Consider the following 8,706-nt stretch of genomic DNA (forward strand, 5'->3'; position numbering starts at 1 on the left):
TACTAATAGAGGGCAGGAAATGTCTTCTCTGATAAGAACTTATGAAAACATTATCCAGAGTCTTCAGGACTGCAATGTAGCTCCCGTAGCTACCTCTGGAGTATTCTTACACAAGTCTCAGACGTGCAGCAGCCAGTAGCATGGATTTGGCCTCTCCAGAAGAAATTTCTCTCTGGGATAAGAAATGAGAAGAGAGAGAAAATCAAGTTACACAGAGATGTTGAGAAGAACAGGGAATGTTAAAGGTGCTTCTATCAGAAGGCATCTATTGTTTTAGTGAGATAAGACTGTAATTAATCTAACAACCAATGTAATCAAATCAAGTTGTATTTAATATTTTAAAAGTCAATTGTTCTATTTATTTTATACCAAGAAAGCAAAACAAAAATGGGATGTAATGATACAGAAGCATCGTCTCTGAAATTTGCTTTTCAAATATTGAGATGGCTTATTTCAACTCTTTGTTTACTGCCATTGGTTATTTATTTATTATGGTTCCATAAAATAAATGTGGATAGATTTGTAATATAGGTGAGAAAATATGCAGAGAGAACTCTCTATTCTCATCATATCAGCCAAATCCAAGTTTTTTTTCCACAATCTAATTCGGTTTGATGGTGGGATTTCTATTTACCCCATTTGTTTCCTACTCTCATGGGCAGGATCCCAAATTTTATTTGGTCCACAGTGTAACTAGGTTAGATGATGGGAGGATGAAGGATATTACCACAGAGCTGACATAAATATCTTTACATCCCTGTTTCTGAAGAATTAATCCATAATTGTTTTCAAGTATAAAAATAATTACATTGTTATTAAAGCATCTATTGATGGAACAGCCTATAGAAACAAAAATAAATATAGTTGTTCCAAGAACAATTTCTTGACTGACTCAAAACCATATTTTCAAAATTTAAGAACACAAATAAGCTGATTATTAACTTTTTCCTCAACTGAGGGGGGACATAAGGCTGCTGCTGGTGGTGTTGCTTTTTAGGTTCAAAGGTGATCCTGTGAGCAATGATTTCCAATGTGGATAAATACAGCTGAAGAGACTGATGTGTGACCTTTACTTTCCAAATCAAGTGCATGTGTAATCTGCCCACGGTTAATGCCTGCATCCATATTCAGGAGAGACATTGACTCCCCTTGGCCCTGGCCCTGGGCCTAAGTGTTTCTATGAATACTGAGCCGGCAACCCACAAAGGCTTTGAAACAAGCCAGCTCACAGAGCTGCACTCAACTTCCCCAGTAAAAACACAATCTGTGAACATGCTTTAAAAAATACTTTTCATTGCCTTCCTCGGATCATCATCGTCCTGGTTTGGAAAGCAGCATTTCAAGCAAAGTGCTTTTGTTCTCTTTAGAATGATAATGCTCTCTGCAAATGCTTATCAATTATTGACAGTCTTTGTTATATTTAGAAGTAATGCCACAGTAAGCAGTGTTACTAACTTATGACATCCCTTTTCATTACCAATGATTGAACGATTCCCACACATTTTAAACTCCAAATAAGGAGGTGGGGTAGGGGGCTGCAAAAAGAAAGACAACCCACATACAGATTTCACCTCACTAACGACTTAATTGGCATCACCCCTGGGGTGAAATGTTGTAACACCCTACAACCCTTTATGACAGGAAGTGAAAATTCCATATCCAATTGGAGCTACAGGGATAATTTAGGGAGGCAGAATGCAATTATCCAATTAGGAATTTAGCCAGAACAGAAAGGTTAATCCCCCTTAGTCCTTTCAAAAGAGCCCATGGGATCTTTAATGACGACAAGGGGTCAGGACCTGTGTTTTACAACTCAAGCCAAAAAATTATTCAGACTTCTCTCTCACTTTCTGAAAAACAGGGAGACTCCATCTACCTAATTTCAAAAGAAATATTCCCCAATATCAGAACTTTTCAGAATTTGCAGATTTCCCATATTATCCACTCCAGGTTATGAAACCACAATATAAAAGTTGGTTTAGCTTGAAAAGCAAGTTTAGTATTTGGCTAACAATGATTCTGTGGCATGGGATGCTTTCCTGCACAGAAGACAGAGAATGGCATGGAGTTGGATGCTGACTCAGAGGTTTGGAATGCGCCATTGATGCCTGGCTGGGCTCCAGCTTTTGGCTTAGAATCTGCCAACTTGGCAGGCTGGGGAATTTGCTGTGGCAATTTTTCAAAATGGGAAGAATCAGTCCAAGGAGAGATTGTTTCTACATTTTAACTACCAGGACAAGTGACAGGGTCCTCTCTAACAAACACTCTGGCCCAAGACAGAAAGAGAGGTTAGGCTCAAAGGAGAACCGACAGCCTATTTGCAAGAACCTCTTGTACAAGTAATACACCTTTTGGGCATTCATTCCAAAGTTCCAGCCAAAGGAAATATGAATTACAAATTTCAGTCTGGGAGGCACAGAACACAGACCTGCCGGATGCAACAACAAATGGCACTTTTCAGGTCTTCCTATTAGACAGACAGTTATGTCATGGATATTTAGAAGTGAAGCAATTTTTCTTTGGACGTCAGCCAATACAGGATCATTAAACAGAGCTTTTTGGATTCTCAAGTCTAATATGTCTAGAGAGAGAGAGAGAAAAAAAAAAAGTTTTCAGTTAGTAACCAACTATAGCTTTGCCATATTACTCTTTTAATTCTTCAGCCTTTAATTCCCTTGATAAATTCCGACCGACACAAATATTTTGATGAAACTTGTAGAATGTCCTCAAATATTGTTTAATTTTCTACAAATTTCAGTTTGTCCAAATGACCTACAGAATAATTTTCTTACAAAACTTAAAAAGATACTTGTAAAAAATGTAGGCAATGTATCAAAGCAGGAGTTAGAGGACTTTAGTTAGTTTTTGTGAATCAATCTAAATTAATACAACCATATCAAAGTGTAATGCAACCAGGTTACAGCACTGCTACTAATTAAATTACTGATATTAAATTAGCATTAGAAAATGCTTCAAACTCTGTCTTCATCAGAGTTTGAACATTTAACAGTACAGAATAAAACATATACATTTTATATCACCTTATAGACAATATTGTTGATTTTCGTTCTTAATATTAAGTTTTCTGAGAAGGCAAACATTTTATATGTGGTAATTTAAAAACACCTAAATAATGATTTCTCAAGAAAATGAAAAAATATTCTGTGTACATTTGGAAAGCAAGTTTCTGCTCCTTGTACAATATTACACGTTGCATGGTTAAATTTACATTGAAAATAAAATGATAAAATATTATTAACTAAAAGAATAAAATAAATAAGTAACCCGAGATGCCCAATAATATTGGTTCCTTTAGAGTGCTTTTGTTTTCTTTTAAAATATTTAATTTTATAGAACCTAATGATATCTGAGGAGATAAAATCTAACATCCATATGCATTTCCAGCATATGTAGGCAAATCTTTTCTAAAATAGTTGAGTTATTGCATTATCTGTTGTTAAAGTAGGATTTTTTCTACTCTACTACTTTCAAGAAGATGACCATCTACGTCATTTTATGGTTTCAAAACAAATGTTCACTATTATTTTCAATTTTATTGGAAGGGGGAGGGGAAGATAGTTTTCTAATGACAACGATATCTAAGATGTCCAGGATACAAGTTTTAGAATGTAGCTTTTTCACCCTAGTTAAGAATGCTTTATCCAAAAGAAAGGCAGTAACAAATGCTGACAAAGATGTGGAGAAAAGGGAACCCTCATACACTATTGATGGGAGTGTAAATTAGTACAACCACTACTGAAAACAGCTGGGAGGTTTCTCAAAAAACTAAAAATAGAGCTACCATATGATCTAGTAACCTTACTACTAAGTATATACCCCCAAAGAAAGGAAATCAGTATATTGAAGAGATATCTGCACTCCCATGTTTATTGCAGCACTGTTCACAATACCCAAAAATTGAAAACAACCTAAATATCCATCAACAGATGAATGGGTAAAGAGAATGTGGTACATATACACAACGGAGTACTATTCAGCCATAAAAAGAATGAGATCCTGTCACTTGTAACAACATGGAGGGAACTGGGCGTCATTATGTTAAGTGAAATAAGGCAGGCACAGAGATGTAAACTTCACAAGTTCTCACTTATTTGTGTGGGCTAAAAATTAAAGCAATTGAGCTAATGGAGATAGACAGCAGTAGGATGGTTACCAGAGACTAGGAAGGGTAGTGGGAGGGGGTAGAAAGAGGGGATGGTTAATGAATACAACAATATAATTAGATGGAATTAATAACATCTAGTATTTGATAGCACTACAGGGTGACTACAGTTAACAATAATTTATTGTGTGTTTTTAAATAACTAAAGAGTATAAGTGGGTTGTTCATAACACAAAGAAAAGATAAATACTGATGAATTTATCTTCATCAGTAAAATTCATGAAAAGATGAATTTACTCAGATATAATGTTCTTTGCATTGTATGCCTATATCCAAATATTTTATGTACTCCATAAATATTTACACAACTATGTATCCCCAAACATTAAAAATGAAAAAAATATAAATTTTATGATTATTGAGGTATAGCAGACCAACAGATCAGGAGGTGATTGCCACTGAAAAGAGAGTTTATTACTCACAGCTTGCAGGAGGAGGGGGCACATCATATGGGTCCACCGGGAGAATCACCAGGATCCTTTAGGGGTCAGGAGTTGCAAGGAGGGCAAAACACACGCAAGAGTCTTTGTTGTAGTTACTCTGGAAAGGAATAGAGGAGGCAAGGAAAGCAGGCTAAGAATTAGCTACTTGAATAATTTCAGCCGGTTCTGGCTAATAGAAGTGTCCCTAATTGTCAAGTACCTGGCCCTGGGGTGGTTAGGGCAGAGGAATAGAGTCCCAGAGTGGGAGAGCCCAGTAGAAGAGGTGGTTGGGGATATGGACTCTGAACTTGTCAGTTTGCATTTGAAAGGCACACTCACAGGGATGTTATTTACTGTCTCTAGAAATTGACTAGCCACTAGCCCTGGGAGTGACCCCCTCTCCAGGATCTGCAAGAGATGCAGAGGGACCATCTCTCCAGGATTTCTGATACAAAAGCATCAGAAATACAGAAACTGAAAGAACATGATTAATACAACAGACTTTTCATTTTGTTCTAAGGCAGTGTGGCAATCAAAAAGCTTTTTCAGTTTGCCCAGTATGTACTCAGTTTTTTTAATGCATGCTCATTTTCTGTTGATTGAGTCATAAGTGTAAAAGTTATTTAGCATCTGCTTACGTCATGAAGTCACCCCTTCATTGGAATATCTTTTCTTTGGAGTTAGCCAGACCCCAAATCAAATCCCACCTTTGCCCATTTTCATTTGGGTAATTATGCATAAACTAATTGTCCAAGACACAGTTTCTTAATTTGTTAAAAAAATTATTTTATCTCTTAATTTGAGGATAAAATGTGAAAATGCCTATATAGTGCCCAGAGCTCAGAAAGTGCTCAATGAAAATTCTTACTCTAATTATTCTTTAGAAATTGATAAACTGAAGCCACTAAGATTCTAAGTAGTCAATAAGATTGCTTTTAGCTTATTCAGATCTGTTCCTTTATATTTTTCTAGAGTTGCCCTAACCATTTTATAGGAAAACCTTACTATATCAGATATTAAGGGGCTCAGTTAATGACAGGCACACCTTAACTGCTAGAAACCACCTTTACCATTATAGAGTGGACCTCTATAGAAAACAAGGACCAACGTCACTGATTATTAGAGAAATGTACATCAAAACTACTATGAGACACCATCTCACGCTTGTCAGAATGGTGGTGATTAAAAAGTCAAGAAACAGCAGATGCTGCTGAGGGTGTGGAGAAATAGGAATGTTTTCACGCTGTTGGTGAATGTATTAGTCTGTTTTCACACTGTAGATAAAGACATACCCTAGACTGGGTAATTTGTAAAGAAAAAGAGGTTTAATGGACTCACAGATCCACATGGCTGTGGAGGCCTCACAATCATGGCAGAAGGTGAAAGCCATGTCTTACATGGTGGCAGGCAAAAGGGCTTATACAGGGGAACTCCCATTTATAAAACCATCAGATCTCATGAGACTTGTTCACTACCATGAGAACGATATGGGGTAAGTCGCCACCATAATCCTATTATCTCCTACTGGGTCTCTCCCTCAACATGTGGGAATTATGGAAGCTACAGTTCAAGATGATATTTGGGTGGCAACATAGCCATTACCATATCATTCTGCCCCTGGCCCCTCCCAGATCTCATGTTCTCACATTTCAAAACCAGTTATGCCTTCCCAGCAATTCCTCAAAGTCTTAACTAATTTCAGCATTAACTCAAAAGTCCACAGTCCAAAGTCTCATCTGAGACGAGACAAGACCTATGAGCCTGTATGTAAAATCAAAAGCAAGTTAACTATTTCTTAAAGTGGGGGTACAGGCATTGTGTAAATAGACCCATTCCAAATGTGAGAAATTGGCCAAAACAAAGGGTCTACAGACCACAAGCAAGGCCAAAATCTAGCAGGGCAGCCAAATCTTGAAGTTCTAAAATGATCTCCTTTGACTTCATGTCTCACATCCAGGTCGTACTGATGCAAGAGGGGGCCTGCCATCTGCCATGGCTTTGGGCAGCTCCATCCCTGTGCCTTTGCTGGGTGCAGCTGCACTCCTGGCTGCTTTCACAAGCTGTCATTGAGTGTCTGCAGCTTTTCTAGGTACACAGAGCAAGCTGTCCATGGATCTGCCATTCCCTTCTGGTGTCTGGAGGACAGTGGCCCTCCTTTCACAGCTCCACTTGGCAGTGCCCCAGTGTTGACTCTGTGTGGGGGTTCCAACCCAACATTTCTTTTCCTCGGTGCCCTAGCAGAGGTTCTCCATGAGGCCCCACCCCTGCAGCAAACTTCTGCTTGGACATCCAGGCATTGCCATATATACTCTGAAATCTAGGCTGAGATCTTCAAACTTCAATTCTTGACTTCTGTGCACCTGCAGGCTCAACATCACATGAAAGCTGCCAAGACTTGGGACTTACACCCTCTGAAGTCCCCACCCTCCATGGCCCAACCTATACTGTAGCCTCTTTTAGTCACAGCTGGAGGAGCTAGGATGCTGGGCACCAAGTCCCTAGGCTGCACACAGCAAGGTGGCCCCGGGCCTAGCCCACCAAACTGTTTTTTCTTCTTAGGCCTCTGGATCTGTGATGGGAAGTGCTGCCACAAAGGTCTCTGACATACCATGGAGACAATTCCCCATTGTCTTGGTGTTCGTTACTTATCCAAATTTCTGCAGCAAGCTTGAATTTCTCCATAGAAAATGTGGGGAAAAGAAAGAGAGATCAGCCTGTTACTGTGTCTATATAGAAGGAAGCAGACATAAGAGACTCCATTTTGTTCTGTATTTGAGATGCTGTTAATCTGTGACCCTACCCCAACCTTGTCCTTGCAAGAGACATGTGCTGTGATGACATAAGGTTTAAAGGATTTTGGGCTGTGAAGGATGTGCTTTGTTAAACAAGTACCTGAAGGCAGCTTGCTGGTTAAAAAGTCATCACCATTCTCTTAATCTCAACTACCCAGGGACACGTACACGGACAAAGGTCGCAGGGACTTCTGCCTAGGAAAGCTAGGTATTGTCCAAGGTTTCTCCCCATGTGATAGTCTGGAACAATGCTGCTAAAAGGTTTATGGAGATGTTTGCATATGTATATCAAGGCACAGCATTTTCCTTTGAACTTATTCATGTCACAGAGATCTTTATCCATATGTCTTACTGCTGATTTTCTACCTACAATGATCCTGTTATCCTGCTACTTCCTTTTCTTTAAGATGGTAAAGAAAATTATCAATAAATACTAAGGGAACTCAGAGACTGGTGCCAGCGTGGGTCCTCTATAAGTTGAGTGCTGGTCCCCTGGGCCCCACTTTTCTTTCTCTATACTTTGTCTCTGTGTCTTATTTCTTTTCTCAAGTCTCTCGTTCCACCTAACGAGAAACACCCACAGGTGTGGAGGGGCAGGCCAACCCTTCAGAAAATGGGTTTTTCTTTTCTATTGCATTGTCAGGGTGCAAATTTTTCAAGCTTTTATGTTCTACTTCCTCTTGAACACTTTGCTGCTTTGAAATTTCTTCTACCAGATACCCTAAATCATCTTTTTCAAGTTTAAAGTTCCACAGATCTCTAGGGCAGGAGCAAAATACCATCAATCTCTTTGCATAGCAACAGTGACCTTGGCTAGGCGTTGTGGCTCACACCTGTAATCCTAGCACTTTGAGAGGCCAAGGCAGGCGGATCATCTGAGGTCAGGAGTTTGAGACCCGCCTGGCCAACATGGTAAAACCCCGTCTCTACTAAAAATGCAAAAATTAGCCAGGCACGTTTAATCCCAGCTATTCGGGAGGCTGAGGCAGGAGACTTGCTTGAACTTGGGAGGCAGAGGTTGCAATGAGCCAAGATTATGCCACTGCACTCCAGTCTGGGCGACTGAGTGAGACTCCATTTCCCCCCTCCCCCCCAAAAAAGAGTGACCTTTACTCCAGTTCCCAACAAGTTCCTCATCTCCATCTGAGATCACCCCAGCCTGAACCTTATTATGCATATCACTATCAGTCCTTTGGTCAAAGCCATTTAACAAGTCTCTAGGAAGTTCCAAACTTTCTCACATCTTCCTGTCTTCTTCTGAGCCCTCCAAACTCTTCTAACCTCTGCCAGACCCAGTCCCAAAGTCGCT

This window comes from Rhinopithecus bieti, unplaced genomic scaffold (assembly GCF_001698545.2).
Source record: "Rhinopithecus bieti isolate Rb0 unplaced genomic scaffold, ASM169854v2 scaffold_8783, whole genome shotgun sequence".
Taxonomy (NCBI): Eukaryota; Metazoa; Chordata; class Mammalia; order Primates; family Cercopithecidae; genus Rhinopithecus; species Rhinopithecus bieti.